General features: G+C 45.2%; 1 protein-coding gene across 1 annotated transcript in view; it reads left to right on the top strand.

The window, feature by feature from the left end:
• The window catches only part of LOC309568874 (vomeronasal type-2 receptor 26-like), a gene marked incomplete at its 5' end in the record, with an annotated part of 96804 nt that overhangs the window by 24686 nt on the left and 53420 nt on the right, over nt 1-18698 (top strand). The window lies entirely within an intron of this gene.

Below are 18698 nucleotides of genomic sequence, written 5' to 3' on the forward strand. Positions count from 1 at the left end.
CAGTACTCACGAACTGGGAGTGCTTTCCTGAAACTGGACCCCTCTCTGCTTCGCTGGTCCTCAGCACACCGGATCCTCTCTGCAGCTCAGCCCTCTGTCCCCTCAGGCAAGCCGCCTGGGACACCCGATTCTTCTGACAGGAGGAGAGACAGCCGTACACTCCCTCCTGGGACTCTGCTTCCTGCCAAAGACGCTGCATCATGAGCTCCCTTCAAACTTATACCCACTCCCAGAATGCTGTGCGGCAGAATCTGCCTTTCTGGGGTAGATACAGGCCTGGGTGACCCATTGGCTGGGTTTCCTGCACTACCCAATGAGAACCCTCTCATTGAGTACAGTGGGGAGACTCCCCAGTCCCAACAGCCACACCTGGGAACCATGACAGCCCAGCTAAAAATCATGGCCCTGCTGATAAGCAGACAAGGCCCTCTATGCTTTACCTAGCACCTACCTTATAGGGTGCTACATTTATTTGGGAGTGGGACTGATCGATTGTTACTGGAGGATTTTATTGTCTTTTGGACTTTTTTTTTTATGCCAGTCTATTTTCTGATAGGCACACTGTATATATGAATATTTTTTGATGATTTTATTTGGGGTTTAGCTATATTTTGACACAGATAATATATGTTTATATATATGCTTTCATATGTGTAGCGAACTTTGTGCACATAGACCACAGTTTTGAAATAGATGATTGCGGTTTATTAATTTTATATTTATAATGCCAAAATAAAAACTGCATTGATAATTGATTCATTCATTTAGTTACAGTGCCTTGCGAAAGTATTCAGCCCCCTTGAACTTTGCGACCTTTTGCCACATTTCAGGCTTCAAACATAAAGATATAAAACTGTAATTTTTTGTGAAGAATCAACAACAAGTGGGACACAATTATGAAGTGGAACAAAATGTATTGGATATTTCAAACTTTGTTAACAAATAAAAAAACTGAAAAATTGGGCGTGCAAAATTATTCAGCCCCTTTACTTTCAGTGCAGCAAACTCTCTCCAGACGTTCAGTGAGGATCTCTGAATGATCCAATGTTGACCTAAATGACTAATGATGATAAATAGAATCCACCTGTGTGTAATCAAGTCTCCGTATAAATGCACCTGCACTGTGATAGTCTCAGAGGTCCGTTTAAAGCGCAGAGAGCATCATGAAGAACAAGGAACACACCAGGCAGGTCCGAGATACTGTTGTGGAGAAGTTTAAAGCCGGATTTGGATACAAAAAGATTTCCCAAGCTTTAAACATCCCAAGGATCACTGTGCAAGCGATAATATTGAAATGGAAGGAGTATCAGACCACTGCAAATCTACGAAGACCTGGCCGTCCCTCTAAACTTTCAGCTCATACAAGGAGAAGACTGATCAGAGATGCAGCCAAGAGGCCCATGATCACTCTGGATGAACTGCAGAGATCTACAGCTGAGGTGGGAGACTCTGTCCATAGGACAACAATCAGTCGTATACTGCACAAATCTGCCCTTTATGGAAGTGTGGCAAGAAGAAAGCCATTTCTTAAAGATATCCATAAAAAGTGTTGTTTAAAGTTTGCCACAAGCCACCTGGGAGACACCAAACATGTGGAAGAAGGAGCTCTGGTCATATGAAACCAAAATCAAACGTTTTGGCAACAATGCAAAACGTTATGTTTGGCGTAAAAGCAACACAGCTCATCACCCTGAACACACCATCCCCACTGTCATACATGGTGGTGGCAGCATCATGGTTTGGGCCTACTTTTCTTCAGCAGGGACAGGGAAGATGGTTAAAATTGATGGGAAGATGGATGGAGCCAAATACAGGACCATTCTGGAAGAAAACCTGATGGAGTCTGCAAAAGACCTGAGACTGGGACGGAGATTTGTCTTCCAACAAGACAATGATCCAAAACATAAAGCAAAATCTACAATGGAATGGTTCACAAATAAACATATCCAGGTGTTAGAATGGCCAAGTCAAAGTCCAGACCTGAATCCAATCGAGAATCTGTGGAAAGAACTGAAAACTGCTGTTCACAAACGCTCTCCATCCAACCTCACTGAGCTCTAGCTGTTTTACATGGAGGAATAGGCAAATATTTAGTCTCTCGATGTGCAAAACTGATAGAGACATACCCCAAGCGACTTACAGCTGTAATCGCAGCAAAAGGTGGCGCTACAAAGTATTAACTTAAGGGGGTTGAATAATTTTGCACGCCCAATTTTTCAGGTTTTTATTTGATAAAAACGTTTGAAATATCCAATAAATTTCGTTCCACTTCATCATTGTGTCCCACTTGTTGCTGATTATTCACAAAAAATTACAGTTTTATATCTTTATGTTTGAAGCCTGAAATGTGGCAAAAGGTCGCAAAGTTCAAGGGGGCCGAATACTTTCGCAAGGCACTGTATATTTCTATTGTATTCATGCTCATGTACCTCAGTGCTTCTCCATTTGTTTATCAATGTCACGCTTTTGCAGCCAAGGTTTTATTATATTGTATTATAACTATTTTGCAGCATTGAGTTGGACGAATACTTCAGCATTTTGGTATTTATTTTTACTATTAATGAAATTAATGATAGCATGGATCTTCTGCCCAATTTTACCCTGGGTTATCACATATATAACACCTGTAATGATGTAAAGAAAACCTTACTTTGTGTCCTAAAAATATTATCTGGGAAGATGAAAGCGGCTCCTAACTATGACTGTACACAATATGGTGAAGTTGCCGGTTTTATTGGTGATACTGGTTTTTATACAACTCATTCTATGGCACAGTTACTCAGCCTCTACAGATATACACATGTGAGTGAAGACGGTCAATTTTACATTTACAATTTTATTGAGCTACAGATATTTTAATTTTTTTTTTTTATATTTCAACTGATTTGATCCAACAACTGTATTAACCACTTTACCACTGAGTACTGGAATAGCACTGCGGCAAAGTGTCTCGTTCCCGTCTGACGACGTAGACCTACGTCGCCAGACTCCTCCCCTGTAGGCAGCGCTCGCTCCCTGAGCTACTTACTTACTATATTCAAAATAAAATAAGAAATATGTTTTTTGCCTTAACCACTTGCCGACTGTCGCACGACTATATACTGCGGCAGTCAGCCCCTCCTGGGCAAAGCGACGTATCGGTACGTCACTCGCCCACGAGCGTCTTGGGGGCAAGCGCGCACCGCCGGAGGCGCGCTCCCACCCACGCTCGTTCCCTGACATCCCCATGCGAGTGACCGGCGGCTCCGATGTCCGGAGCGATCTCCCGCTGGAGAGGGAGAAAGGCAGGCGGCTGATGTAAACACAACCGCCCGTCATTCTACCTTAGATCATGAACAGACAAGGACTCACTGCTCAAGGTGGTGTAATTGCCTGATGACTCACACCGGTGCATGCCTCGGCTCACCTCCGTGAAAACTTGATAAAAGAAAAGGAATTGGCAGCACTCCAGGTTGAGTCAAAATCCAGATTTATTGACTGGACATCCAAATATGACAATCGTGACAAGGTAGACGCGTTTCACACACTGACTGTGTGCTTAATCATTACCTGCTTTGATGATTAAGCACACAGTCAGTGTGTGAAACGCGTCTACCTTGTCACGATTGTCATATTTGGATGTCCAGTCAATAAATCTGGATTTTGACTCAACCTTTTCTTTTACCTTAGATCATGACAGAGGCTATGCGATCCAGCTAAGTAGGATCGTATGTCTCTGTGGTTACATCACAAGCCACGCCCCTTGACAGTTAGAATCACGCCCCTAGGGACACACTTAACCCCTTGATCACCAATAAAGTTAACCCCTCCTGTGCCAGTGTCATTTTTACAGTAACAGTGCATATTTTTAGCACTGATTACTGTAGTAATGTCACTGGTACCTCCAAAAGTGTCAAAAATGTCAGTTAGGGGTGCGATCTGTCCGCCGAAATGTCGCAGTCCCGCAAAAAAAAAAAAACGCAGATCGCCGCCATTACTAGTTAAAAAAAAAAAACAATAAAAATGACAAAAATCTTTCCCTTAGTTAGTAAACGCAATAACTTTTGTGCAAACCAATCAAAATACACTTATTGTGATTTTTTTTTACCAAAAACATGTAGCAAAAAAAAAAAATTGGCCTAAAATGTTAAAAAAATTTGATTTTTAAATTTTTATTTTTTTTTGGGGGGGGGGGGGGGGATTTCATATAAATAAATGTGAAAAATATTGTTATTTTTTCAAAATTGTCGCTATTTTTTTGTTTATAGCGCAAAAAGTAAAAATCGCACAGGTGATCAAATACCACCAAAAGAAAGTTCTGTTTGTGGGGAAAAAAAGGACATCAAATTAATTTGGGTACTGCGTCGCACAACTGCGCCATTGTCCGTTAAAATCACGCAGTGCCGAATCGCAAAATAGGGCCCGGTCTTTGAGCAGCCAAAATCCTCTGGGGCTTAAGTGGTTAATATCTACCTTAAATCACTTTGCTGACTGCATATTGTACTTGTTTGTAGCCTAAATACTGAAATCTGCACTTAAAACTGTAATTTTGTAACTTTTGGAAATGCCAGTATAAACTTGGCTGTGCCAGTAAATGTTGGGTATCGTGTTGGTAAATTTCAATCTGGTAGGTTGGCAACTCTGCCCCCATCCTAGCACACATCTCCCCTTCTAGAACAAATACTCCCTAATCCCCATTCTTAGCACAAATTCCCCCATTCCCAAATCACCCCTCCTAGCACACATCATCTCATCTGCAGCACACATTTTTGTAAACCCCCCTCCCATTGTCCCCAGTACATAACCCCCCTCCCTCCCTAAAACTTACAGATCTTAGATGCAACAGCAGTGGAAACTCAATACAAGAGTGGTGACAACAGCAGAGAGGAGGATAGAGCTGGGTGGAGGTGCAGGCTGTGCTCTCCTTCCTACTGACAGTATACAGATATTGACACTGGAACACTGTCAGTTTAGGACTGTGCAGAGTCTGAATATTGACCCCCCCCCACCCACATTATCTGCTGCTGGGACAGGAGCAGTTTAGGGAGGCGATAGGGGACAGGTAATCTAAACCTGCATAGCCCCAATTTGACAGATTTCCTATATCAGCTCCTGTATCAAGGAGCATTGCTCTGGTAGGAGGAAGGAGCAGGAGGAAGAGAGAGCAAAGCGGCACCTCCTCCCAGCTCTCTAATCCTTTCTGCTGCTGTCATAATTCCTGTAGTGAGATCTCACCGTTGTAATGACAAAAACTCACCATGCAGCTCATATGAGTTTGCCAGTGGCAGCCACCTCTACCCCCCTCCAACCTTCACCCTGATCTTAGCTTATCTTGCAGTTCTGGAAATAATAAATAATCAAAATAATCTACAGAACTGTTAACATGCTTATTTCTTCTCATCATCTTCCTCAGAAGCTAGAATATCTGCAGCATTCTTCAACTATTTTCAAGCAGCCAGAGACAGTGGTGATTTATATTACTCATCAATAGACAGGGAAAGATGATGCTGTGGTATTGCCTTTCTTGACTTTCTTGTGGCTGTAAGCCCCCGTTCACATGCAGGCGACGCTACCTCGCACCGCGACGCAACCTCAGAGCGGCCGCCACGGACTTCATAGCATTGAAGTCTATGGCGGTCGCCTCCTGGTCGCCCCAAAGAAGCTCCGGACCCTTTTTCTAAGTCGGAGCGACTTGTGTCGCTCCTATTAGAACGGGTCCGCAGCTTCTCTATGGAAGGCGACCTACGGCGACCTGTGATGCGACCAGGTCCCCTCACAGGTCGCCTTAGTGTGAACCGGGGTTAAGTGATTTACACACTGGGGTTGATTTACTAAAGGCAAGAAGTCTGTTCACTTTGCTGGGGAATTTGCACTTTGCAAAGGGAATTCGCCCTTAGCTTAGTGAATGTGAATGGAATACAGTTTTATTTGTAAATGTTCCAATAAAATGATTGAGTACTCTTTGCATGGTACATTTTCACAGCATTCATTAAGCTAAGTGAAAATCCCCTTGCAAAGTGCAAGTTCCCTTGTAAAGAAAACATCTTATTTGTTTTTAGTAAATCACCCCGCCTGATATCGCACAAATGCAGAGAATTAATGCAGTTGTAGATATAGTATACGGTATGTTACTTTCTTGGAGTGAGAAAGTAGATGAGGGAAGTGCAAAGTGATAAAACAAAGTTAAGAGATTAGGAATATCTTCCTTTTTACTAGGAATACGTAGAGAGTTCAGTCTGAATCAAACTTTTGCTTGCTCGGAGTCCTGTATAGCAGAAGCTGAGCATCATATATAGAAGTGGTATTTCCTCCCTTCTACCAGTTTTATAAATGAGAGCTTCCCGCTGTCGGTGGTTCCTAAGGAAGCAGTGGGTGTTGGAATCCTAAAGCAAGCACTGACATCACCGGCATATTCTCTTACATGTCTAGAAATCATCAGCCATGTAAGAAAAGGGGCTGGGATAGCAGTGACATCAATGCACAAATATTGTCCCTGGATTTAAAGTATTTTTGCAACCCTTAACCACTTAACCCCCAGGCCAATTCTGACATTTGTCTCATACGTGTAAATCTGCATTTTTTTTTTTACTAGAAAATCACTATAAATATATATATTTTTAGTGTGTACAGTAGGTACATACATGGAATATCAGCCAGGGGTAAAGCAGCATGCAGGGTCAGGAGTAATCTGGGATCATACACTGGTAATCAGGCAGCATCAGGGTCCAAAGAGCAGAGGTGGGGGACTCGAGTCACATGACTTGACTTAAGTCAGACTTAAGTCACCAGTTTGAGGACTTGAGTCTTGCTTGACTAAAATTAATAAAAGACTCGACTTGACTTTGAGTTGGCATTCATGACTTGAGACTTGATTTTGACTTGAGACATATGACTCGAAATTACTTTACTTTTTTACGTTATTAAATATTTGCATTTTCTCAAGATGTGTTAAAGCAAAATTAATGTGCCGGTTATGTTTCTGACACCACAGTCACGTAAAACACTTCAGTGTGTTCTGATTTTTAGGACACTGACTGTTTAACAATGGAAATACTTAACATGTTTTTAGTGACTGTGGTGTTGAAACATGACCGGACGAAGGATTTTGAGCTGTTTGGGCATTCAAAGTGTTTTTTTAATATGCCAAGAAAAAATGACTAAGTTGTTTTGTTAATGTTGAAAATAAAACAAAACCTTTGCTGACCACTGACTTTTAACTGATTTAAAGGTGAAAATTGGGGTAGATCAGTATTTTGACTTGATTTGTGACTTGACCAAAATTAATGACTTGACTTGACTTGACTTCTAGCAGGGACTCGACTTGACTTGCTTGCTTTGCGCCACAGTAACTTGGGACTTGAAGGTTAAGACTTGAGACTTGCTTGTGACTTGCACATATGTGACTTACTCCCATGTCTGCCAAAGAGCAAGCCAAAGCTCTTAGGCCCCTTTCACATTTTTTATATATATATATATATATATATATATATATATATATATATATATATATATATATATATATATATATACATACATATATGCTTTTTTATGTGTGTGTGTATATATATACCGTATTTTCCGGCGTATAAGACGACTGGGCGTATAAGACGACCCCCTTAATTTTCAAGTTAAAACATAGGTTTTGGGCTATACTCTCCGTATAAGACTACCCCCCTTCCGAAGCAAGGCAACACCATTGAAAAACATCAGATTTCTCATAGATCTCCAAGGCACCCTAGTATTGTAATACATGTAATCTCTCATAATATCTCCAAGATACCCTAAGTATTACCAGTAGATGTAATCTCAAGATGCTGGCTGTGCGGGAATCCTGGGTATACCGGTACAGGATTCCCACACAGCCAGCGTCTTGAGAGATTACATCTACCAGTAATACTTATACTTAGGTTACCTTGGAGATATTATACTCAGCGTATAAGACGACCCCCCATTTTTGGGGGATTTTTTTGAGGTTCAAAAGTAGTCTTATACGCCAGAAAATACAGTATATATATATATATATATATATATATACAGTATATAAAATGTGAAATGGGCCTAAGAGCTTTGGCTTACTCTTTGGACCCCGATGCTGCCTGATTACCAGTGTATGATCCCAGCTTACTCCTGACCCTGCTTGCTGCTTTACCCCTGGCTGATATTCCATGTATGGATACTGGCCTGGCTCCTGACCCTGCTTCTGGCTCTTCTTTCTGCTAAATCTCATCTGGTACATCTGATGGACTCCTGGCCAGCAGTGCATCCTGCTCGACCAGCCGCCATCCAGCAGACATCTCATCACTCAGCCTGTCCCATCTGGCTACCCCTGCTTCTTTGGGCATAGCACTCCCTGTTACCACCTTCAGGGGTGCCCTGCACTCAGCTGCAAGAGAATCCCTCTTGGCACTTGGGCCTCCGACAGTGAGTCAAATTATTTGATCTGTTAAAAAACATTTTCTTTGCAATGATGCATGTCCCCCATTGCAGTACCTGGGTACCCATACCCTGTTTATGGCCAAAAACTTGCATATAAGCCTTTAAAATAGGGACTTTATATTTTCCATGTTCGGGTCCCATAAACTTCAATAGAGTTCTGGTGTGAACCGAACAGGGGGGTGTTCAGGTGTTCAGTCCATCACTACAAATCACAAATCAGCAGGTCCCAGCCATGTATCATTGCCCGGGACTTGCTGACAGGCTCCTGCTCTGTACAATTACAGCAAGTGTTGCTGGGGGGGGGGTATGGGTACATCACTTTGCCTACAGCGGCCGCTCGTCCACAGTACATTGCGGGCAGGCAAGCACTAAGTGGATAAGATATGTGTATCCTTACAAAATAAAGACTATTATCAATGTTTACTCCTTAGGTCAGGACATATAATGTATGTATATGTTTGTATGTATGCATATTTTTATGTATTGTATTGCTTTTCCCTGTAAATGTAGTTTATATGTAAGCATCATGTTTTGTTTAGTAAAAGCGCAATATTCCTATACAAGATCTTATTCCTTGGGTTTATTGCAAGAATTAAGACAAACAAGTGTAATGCTTTACCGTTAAAGCCTAAAGCCCAAAGCATTACACATGACTCATGAATAGAGTTGAGCGGACACCTGGATGTCCGTGTTCGGCGGGTTCGGCCGAACTTGAAAAAAAAATCCGGGTCCGTATCCCGGACTTTTTCCGAACTTTACCCGGACACCAAACCCCATTGAAGTCAATGGGGACCCAAACGTTCAGGCACTAAAATGGCTCTAAAACCCCAATGGAAAGGGCTAGAGTGCTGCAAATGGCAGCAAAACGTAGCTAAGAGCATGGCGAGTGCTCTGCAAACAAATGTGGATAGGGAAATAACTTAAAATAACAACAAAAAAAAGAAAAAGAAAACAATGTTCTTCATCTGTGAAGGACGAGGCCCATATGGAGTAGGAGGGAGGTTGAGGTGGTGGTGGATGTGGCGGTGTCATAGGCGTGCGCACAGGGTGTGCCGGGTGTGCCTGGGCACACCCTAATCACCTAGGGCACATTAGCATTATCGCTCTGTTTGCCAGTGAGGAGATGGGAAAGATCTCCCTCGGACCTGCTCTGCCATAAGAGAAGTGCCACACACTTCTATTTCACTTTGCCAGCAGGGAGAGTAATGTACCGGGGCCATGTACATGTAGGCAAACACATGCATGTGTATTTAAACTTTGGGGTGCACACCCTAATGCAATAGGCTGCGCACACCTATGGGCGGTGTAGGTGGAAGCGGCGGTGGAGGAGGACGAGGTAGCCAACACTGCTATTTTTCAGTCATTTTAAATGAGGGTACACCCCAAAAGAGAGAGAAAGAGCAAAAATAGAACAATGGCTGGGTAAGGTTGGTATCCATCTCTATTCTGCACAAGGTACGGAAAAGTCCTGTGGGATCCATGCCTGGTTCATTTTAATGAATGTGAGCTTGTCCACATTGTCTCTGGACAGGCGGCTGCACTTTTCTGTGATAACGCCCCCAGCCGTGCTAAATACACGTTCAGATAATACACTGGCTGCAGGGCACGCCAGCACCTCCAAGACGTAAAGGGCAAGCTCAGGCCATGTGCCCAATTTGGAGACCCAGAAGTTGAAGGGGGCAGACCCGTCATTCACTACATGTAGGCGTGTGCACACATACTGCTCCACCATGTTGGTGAAATGCTGCCTCCTGCTAAGACGTTCCATATGAGCTGCTGGTGCTGCTGTTTGTTGTGGCATGCTGACAAAGCTTTTCCACATTTCGGCCATGCTAACCCTGCCTTCTGAGGTGCTGGCGGTGCCCTGGTTGCGTTGGCGACCTCTTCCTCCTCCTCTGCCTTGTGCTTCCACTGTGGCCCTGCTGTCAGGTGGGAATGCCGGCAGCATTGCGTCTACCAGCGTGCGATTGTACTCGCGCATCTTGCGATTGCGCTCCAGTGAGTGAATTAAGGACGGTACGTTGTCCTTGTAACGGGGATCCAGCAGCGTGGCCACCCAGTAATCAGCACAAGTTAGAATGTGGGCAACTCGGCGGTCGTTGTGGAGACACTGCAGCATGTAATCGCTCATGTGTGCCAGGCTGCCCAGAGGCAACGAAAGGCTGTCCTCTGTGGGAGGTGTATCGTCTGTGTCCTCTGTATCCCCCCAGCCACGCACCAGTGATGGCCATGAGCAGGCCTGGGTGCCACCCTGCTGTGAACATGGTTTCATCTCCTCCTCCATCTCCTCCTCCTCATCCTCTTCATCCTCCAGAACTGTGCCCCTGCTGGACAATTGTGTCCCTGGCGTTTGTGTGTGCAGGAACCCACCCTCGGAGCCCATTGCGAATGACTGCCCTGAAAGCCTTGGAAATGTTACCTCTTCACCCTCCTCCTCCTCCTCCTTATCCTGTGCCACATCCTCTTCCATCATCGCCCGAATCGTTTTTTGAAGGAGGCATAGAAGTGGGATAGTTAAGCTGACAACGGCGTCATCGGCACTGGCCATGTTGGTGGAGTACTCAAAACAGCGCAACAAGGCACACAGGTCTCGCATGGAGGCCCAGTTATTGGTGGTGAAGTGGTGCTGTTCCACAGAGCGACTCACGCGTGCGTGCTGCAGCTGAAACTCCACTATGGCCTGCTGCTGCTCGCACAGTCTTTCCAGCATGTGCAAGGTGGAGTTCCACCTTGTGGGCACGTCACATATGAGGCGGTGAGCGGGAAGGCCGAAGTTACGCTGCAGAGCTGACAGGCGAGCAGCAGCAGGGTGAGAACGCCGAAAGTGCGCACAGATGGCCCGCACTTTCTGCAGCAGCTCTTACATATCGGGGTAATTTTTAAGGAACCTCTGCACCACCAAATTCTGCACATGCGCCAGGCAAGGGATGTGCGTCAAACCGGCTAGGCCCAGAGCTGCTATGAGATTTCGCCCGTTATCGCACACCACCAGGCCAGGCTTGAGGCTCGCTGGCAGCAACCACTCATTTGTCTGCTGTTCCATGCTCCTCCACAACTCCTGCGCGGTGTGTGGTTTTTCCCCCAAACAGGCAAGTTTTAAAACTGCCTGATGTCGTTTACCCCTGGCCGTGCTGAAGTTGGTGGCGAAGGTGTTACGCTGACCGGATGAGGAGGCGGTAGAGGATGAGGAAGCGGAGTAGGAGGAGTTATTAACAGGAGGCAAACTGAAACGCCCTGCAATCCTCGGTGGTGGAAGGACATGCGCCAAATTGCTATCCGCCTCAGGCCCATCCGCCACTGCATTTACCCAGTGTGCCGTTAGTGGAGATATAATGCCCCTGACCGTGCTTACTGGTCCACGTATCGGTAGTTAGGTGGACCTTGGCACAGATGGCGTTGCGCAGTTCACACCTGATTTTTTTTCCCACTTGGTTGTGCAGGTAAGGGATGGCTTGCCTGGAAAAGTAGTGGCGGCTGGGAACGACGTACTGTGGGACAGCCACCGACATAAGGTTTTTAAAACTGTGCGTCTCCACCAGACGGAATGACAGCATTTCAAAGGCCAAGAATTTTGAAATGCTGGCATTTAGGGCCAGGGATCGCGGGTGGGTAGGGGGGTACTTCCTCTTCCTCTCAAGTGTTTGGGAGATGGAAAACTGAACGCTTCCACGGGACATTGTGGAGATGGTTGGTGACCCAGGTGGTGGTGTTGCTGACAGATCGTCTGTTTGCGGGGTGGCAGGTGCCGGTATCACTACAGATGTGGATGGAGAGGCCGAGACTGCAGCAGAAGAGGAAGCAGGAGGAGCCAGAGACCTTTCTTGGTTTTGAAGGTGTCTACTCCACTGCAGCTCGTGCTTTGCACTTAGATGCCTGATCATGCAGGTTGTGCTCAGGTTGAGAAGGTTTATGCCTCGCTTCAGGCTCTGATTGCACAGGGTGCAAACCACTCGTGTCAGGCCATCAGCACATTTTCTGAAGACCTTCCACGCTAAAGAACTCCTTTGAGCTGGCTTTGGTGCGCTCGTTCCCTTGCTGCGTTGGGCAGTAGCAGGCGTAGTGTCTAGGGCACGGCCGCTCCTCTTCTGCACCCTGCTCCCTCTTCTGCTGTGCTGGCTCTGTGCGACCACCGCCTCTTCCTCCAAACTACTCAGGTCACCTGCATGACCTTCATTCCATGTGGGGTCGAGGACCTCATCGCCCTCCACATCATCTTCCACCCAGTCTTCACCCCTGCCCTCCTTGTCGGTCTCCACAATTCTGAATGCCGCAGCAGTTGGCACCTGCGTTTCGTCATCATCGGAGACGTGCTGCGATGGTCCTTCCATGTACTCATCTTGAGAAATAAGTGGTTGGGCATCGCTGCACTCAATCTCTTCCACTTCTGGGGAAGGGCTAGGTGGATGGCCCTGGGAAACCCTGCTGACAGAGTCATCAAAAAGAAGAAGAGACTGCTGCATGACTTGGGGCTCAGACTGCTAACCTGATTTGCAAGGGGGGGAGGTGAAAGACGTTGGCTGCAGGTGCCAACTGTGACCTTTCTGCAGTAGACTGGGTGGGAGACAATGTGAAGGAACTGGAGGCACTGTCAGCAACCCAATCTACTATCCCCTGTACTTCTTCTGGCCTCATCACGTCTAGAGGCGCATTATGCCCTACCAAATACTGCTGCAGGTTCTGTCGCCTACTCACACTTGAGGAAGGTGTTTCACTTGTGCGTGTAGCTGGCACAGATCGACCACGTCCTCTCCTTGCAACAGGAGCTCTACCAGCAGCACCACGACCCAGGCCACGGCCCCTATTTGACGGTCTCCTCATATTTCTGTAATTTATGATCTTGCCCTAGAAAGGTGTTTATTGAATAGCGGAACAAAACAACAACAGTATCGCACGGGTGTATCTCACAGTCAAATATGCAAACTATGCCGCAATTTAATTTTTTTTTACCCCAAAAGGGTGTATATTGAATAGCGGAATAGAAAAAAGGATAAAAACGGTGTATCTCACACGTTCAAACACAGACTAGGCCCCGATTAAAATTTTTTGTACCCTAAAGGGAGGATGAGGAAAAGGAGTAGGAGGAGTTTGGAACAGGAGGCAAACTGAAGTGCCCTGCAATCCTCGGCGGTGGAAGGAGATGCGCCAAACAAATTTAAAAAGGTGTATCTCACATGTACCGATACAGACTATGCCGTAATTTAATGTTTTACACTCAAACAGGGTGTATATTGAATTGCTGAATAGGAAAATTTTTATAAAACGGTGTATCTCACACTTACAAACACAGACTAGGCCTCGATTACTATTTTTTGTACCCTAAAGGCAGGATGAGGAAGAGGAGAAGGAGGAGTTCGGAACAGGAGGCAAACTGAAGCGCCCTGCAATCCTCGGCGGTGGAAGGAGATGCGCCAAACAAATTTAAAAAGGTGTATCTCACATGTACCGATACAGACTATGCCGTAATTTAATTTTTTACACTCAAACAGGGTGTATATTGAATAGCGGAAAAGGAAAAATTTTACAAAACCGTGGTGTATCTCACACGTACAAACACAGACTAGGCCCCGATTACTATTTTTTGTACCCCCAAAGGCCGGATGAGGAGTAGGAGGAGTGCGGAACAGGCAGGAGGCAGACTGAAGCACCCTGCAATCCTCCGCGGTATGAGATGCGCCCCAAAAATTGGAAAGGTGTATCTCACACGTACCGATACAGACTATCCCGCAATTTAATTGTTTTTACCCCAAGGGTGTAGAATGAATAGCGGAATAGAAAATATGATATCAAAAGGTGTATGTATCTCACACGTACAGAACCAGACTAGGACCGATTACTATTTTTTGTACCCCCAAAGGCAGGATGAGGAGTAGGAGGAGTTCGGAACAGGCAGGAGGCACACTGAAGCACCCTGCAATCCTCTGCAGTATGAGATGCGCCCCAAAAATTGGAAAGGTGTATCTCACACGTACCGACACAGACTATCCCGCAATTTAATTGTTTTTACCCCAAGGGTGTAGATTGAATAGCGGAATAGAAAATATGATATCAAAAGGTGTATGTATCTCACACGTACAGAACCAGACTAGGCCCTGATTACTATTTTTTGTACCCCCAAAGGCAGGATGAGGAGTAGGAGGAGTTCGGAACAGGCAGGAGGCACACTGAAGCACCCTGCAATCCTCGGCAGTATGAGATGCGCCCCAAAAATTGGAAAGGTGTATCTCACACGTACCGACACAGACTATCCCGCAATTTAATTGTTTTTACCCCAAAGGTGTAGATTAAATAGCGGAATAGAAAATATGATATCAAAAGGTGTATGTATCTCACACGTACAGAACCAGGCTAGGCCCAAATCACTATTTTTTGTACCCCCAAAGGCAGGATGAGGAGTAGGAGGAGTTCGGAACAGGCAGGAGGCACACTGAAGCACCCTGCAATCCTCGGCAGTATGAGATGCGCCCCAAAAATTGGAAAGGTGTATCTAACACGTACCGACACAGACTATCCCGCAATTTAATTGTTTTTACCCCAAGGGTGTAGATTGAATAGCGGAATAGAAAATATGATATCAAAAGGTGTATGTATCTCACACGTACAGAACCAGACTAGGCCCCGATTACTATTTTTTGTACCCCCAAAGGCAGGATGAGGACTAGGAGGAGTTCGGAACAGGCAGGAGGCACACTGAAGCACCCTGCAATCCTCGGCAGTATGAGATGCGCCCCAAAAATTGGAAAGGTGTATCTCACACGTACCGACACAGACTATCCCGCAATTTAATTGTTTTTACCCCAAGAGTGTAGATTGAATAGCGGAATAGAAAATATGATATCAAAAGGTGTATGTATCTCACACGTACAGAACCAGACTAGGCCCCGATTACTATTTTTTGTACCCCCAAAGGCAGGATGAGGAGTAGGAGGAGTTCGGAACAGGCAGGAGGCACACTGAAGCACCCTGCAATCCTCGGCGGTATGAGATGTGCCCCAAAAATTGGAAAGGTGTATCTCACACGTACCGACACAGACTATCCCGCAATTTAATTGTTTTTACCCCAAAGGTGTAGATTAAATAGCGGAATAGAAAATATATCAAAAGGTGTATGTATCTCACAAGTGCAGAACCAGACTAGGCCCAAATTACTATTTTTTGTACCCCCAAAGGCAGGATGAGGAGTAGGAGGAGTTCGGAACAGGCAGGAGGCACACTGAAGCACCCTGCAATCCTCGGCGGTATGAGATGCGCCCCAAAAATTGGAAAGGTGTATCTCACACGTACCGATACAGAATATCCCGCAATTTAATTGTTTTTACCCCAAGGGTGTAGATTGAATAGCGGAATAGAAAATATGATATCAAAAGGTGTATGTATCTCACACGTACAGAACCAGACTAGGCCCCGATTACTATTTTTTGTACCCCCAAAGGCAGGATGAGGAGTAGGAGGAGTTCGGAACAGGCAGGAGGCACACTGAAGCACCCTGCAATCCTCGGCGGTATGAGATGCGCCCCAAAAATTGGAAAGGTGTATCTCACACATACCGACACAGACTATCCCGCAATTTAATTGTTTTTACCCCAAAGGTGTAGATTAAATAGCGGAATAGAAAATATGATATCAAAAGGTGTATGTATCTCACACGTACAGAACCAGACTAGGCCCAAATCACTATTTTTTGTACCCCCAAAGGCAGGATGAGGAGTAGGAGGAGTTCGGAACAGGCAGGAGGCACACTGAAGCACCCTGCAATCCTCGGCAGTATGAGATGCACCCCAAAAATTGGAAAGGTGTATCTCACACGTACCGACACAGACTATCCCACAATTGAATTGTTTTTACCCCAAGGGTGTAGATTGAATAGCGGAATAGAAAATATGACATCAAAAGGTGTATGTATCTCACACGTACAGAACCAGACTAGGCCCCGATTACTATTTTTTGTACCCCCAAAGGCAGGATGAGGAGTAGGAGGAGTTTGGAACAGGCAGGAGGCACACTGAAGCACCCTGCAATCCTCGGCGGTATGAGATGCGCCCCAAAAATTGGAAAGGTGTATCTCACACGTACCGACACAGACTATCCCGCAATTTAATTGGTGATTTATCAATAGCACATATGAACAGCTGTGACTTATATCAGTCAGCTCTGCTGCAGGCTATGGAGTGAAAAAAAAAGAAAATTCCCCTTTTAAGTTTGTAATTTTTAAATAGATTAGTACAGACTATGCCACAATTTAATTTTTTTAACCCAAGGGTGTATATTGAATAGTGGAATAGAAAAAAGTGTATAACTTTTGAAATCACTCAATAATAGCACATGTGAACACAGCAGTGTATTATCACAGTCAGCAGCACTGAAGGAAAAATGCTGCACACAATTGACTGATAAAAAATACTTTTTTCTCCCTCCTCCTCAGCGGGCAAAAAGATTGTGTTCACACCACCCCACACACAGAAAAATCGATGTGGACCACTGACCCTGCCTATCTCCAGCCTCTGCCTAAAATGATCGATAAGATCGGTCACTGCCGGCACTGCAAACCCCCCCACACAGCAAAATCGATTGTAGAACACTGACCCTGCCTATCTCCAGCCTCTCCCTAAAATGCCCTAATATCTCACCCTGCCTGCAGCACTCCGACCTGTCCCTGAATTATTTTCGGACATAATATGATTTTTGCCTGTCTGTCCCTAATCAGCAGCCAGCACGTATGATGTGTGCTCTGTCCCTGTACTACAGCAGAATGACGCAGCGGCGCTCTGTCTCGAACTTATAAAGACTTGGTCACATGCTTCAGATGGCCAATCACAGCTACTAATACATTTGTAGGCATGGCTGGGATGGCTTAAGGCACACCAGTTAAACGCTTGTTGATTGGCTGTTGAAAGCCCGCCATTAAAAGCGCGCCAATACATAAAAACCCAGAAATAAAATGACCGAACACGGATTTTAAACCCGAATATACAGTAAAGTTTTCGGGTCCGTGTTCGGGTAACAAAAATCCAATTATTCGGTACGAACACGAATAATACAGTCCGTGTTCGCTCAACACTACTCATGAATGGCCAAACCATTTGGGTCTTCTGGTTTCTGTCTAACAACAAAAGCCATGTCACCGTGGTGGGGTGAAATGGCTTCGATTATACTCAAGTGATCCCAGCTTTAACCGCTTGCCGACCGCCGCACGACTATTTACGTCGGCAGTCAGCCCCTCACAGGCAAAGCGACGTAGGGCTACGTCTCTAGCCTGTGAGGCTCTAGGGAGCGAGCGAGCGCGCGCCGCCGGAGGCGCACTCCCGCTCCCACGCGGTCACGGACCCCCCCCCATGCGTGTGCCCGGCGGACCCGATGTCCGTCGGGCACTCGCGATCGCCTGTTGCACCGGAAGAAAGGCAGGCGGCTAATGTAAACAAAACTGCCTGTTATTCTCCCCTGTGTAAGAATGGAGATCACACGGTTCTACTATGTAGGACCGTTGATCACTGTTCTTACACTAGTAGCCACAGCCAATCACAGTTATAAACACGCCCCTAGGGACACACTTAATCCCTCCCTCTCCAATAAAGTTAACTCCTTCACTGCCAGTGTAATTTTTACAGTAACAGTGCATATGTATAGCACTGATTACTGTAGTAATGTCACTGGTAACCCCAAAAGTGTCAAAAATGTCAGTCAAGGGTCCAATCTGTCCGCCGCAATGTCGCAGTCCCGCAAAAAAATTCGCAGATCGCCGCCATTACTCTGACAAAAATGACAAAAATCTTTCCCTTTGTTAGTAAACGCAATAACTTTTGCGCAAACCAATCAAAATACGCTTTTTGCGATTTTTTTTACCCAACATTGGTAGCAGAAAACAAATTGGCCTAAAATGTTAAGAAATTTAGATTTTTACATTTTTTTGGGGGGGGGGGGGGGGGGAATTTCATATAAAAAAAATTTGAAAAATATTGTTATTTTTGCAAAATTTACGCTCTTTTTTTGGTTATAACGCATGATCAAAAAAATCACACATTTGATCAAATACCACCAAAAGAAAGCTCTGTTTGTGGGAAAAAAGGACGTCAAATTTGTTTAGGTACAGCGTAGCACGACCGCGCAATTGTCCGTTAAAGTCACGCAGTGCCGAATCGCAAAATAGGCCCTGGTCAGGAAGGGGGTAAAATCTTCCGGGGCTTAAGTGGTTAAGAAGCCATCTCTATTTACCCAATTTGCTTGGTAGTGCTTGCAAAGTGGCATTAAAGATCAGCAATTTTGAAAAAAAAAAAAATGAATGAATAAAT

The sequence above is a fragment of the Pelophylax lessonae genome (assembly GCF_965119305.1).
Source record: "Pelophylax lessonae genome assembly, chromosome: 1".
NCBI lineage: Eukaryota > Metazoa > Chordata > Amphibia > Anura > Ranidae > Pelophylax > Pelophylax lessonae.